Below are 868 nucleotides of genomic sequence, written 5' to 3'. Positions count from 1 at the left end.
ATCATCCTCATTATCGCTGCCGCCATCATATAATCCTCGTCATCGCTGTCATCATCATTGTCGTCATCGTCATCACCATCATCATCAACTTCTCATTGTGTATTATTGATCTACATCTGAAGCAGATGGATGATTGTAAGCAATTTGAGCCAATTTAATCATCTTGCAAATCATAAGGTGGGGGGAGGGGGGAGAAACACTATGGAAGACCAGACGGTAATGATTGTCAAAAAAGAAAAATTAAATGCGATGAAAACATGTATGGTAACATTGACAGGAAATAATAATAATAATAATAATAATAATAATAATAATGATGATGATGAATGATGATTTCAAATTTTGGCACAAGGCCAGTAATTTTGTGGGGAGGGGGACTAGCCAATTATATTGACCCCAGTGCTCGACTGGTACTTAATTTATTGACCCCAAAAGAATGAAAGGCAAAAATCAACCTCGGCAGAAGTTGAACTTAGACGGACGAAATGCCGCTAAGAATTTCGCCCGGAATGCTAATGATTTTGCCAGCTTGGTGATCATCATCGTTTAACGTCCGTTTTCCATACTGGCATGGGTTGGACGGTTTGACTGGTGTCTGGGAAGCCAGGAGGCTGCACCAGGCTCCGGTATGATCTGGACCAGGGGTTTTCAAACTTTTTGACTTGCGGACCCCTTTATATTTCAGGCTTTACCTTAGGGATCCCCTTGTAAACGCTTATGAAATTTATACATAAATATTTGCTTAAAATAACATTTTTACATTTATTTATTTAACAGTATTTAACAAATAGGTTTATTGTCAATTAAAAGATTTTGATTAAAAGACATATATAAAATCAAATTGCCCATAAAAAGTATTTGCTGTCTA

This window comes from Octopus bimaculoides, chromosome 25 (assembly GCF_001194135.2).
Source record: "Octopus bimaculoides isolate UCB-OBI-ISO-001 chromosome 25, ASM119413v2, whole genome shotgun sequence".
Taxonomy (NCBI): domain Eukaryota; kingdom Metazoa; phylum Mollusca; class Cephalopoda; order Octopoda; family Octopodidae; genus Octopus; species Octopus bimaculoides.
Note: the sequence above shows the minus strand (reverse complement) of the source record.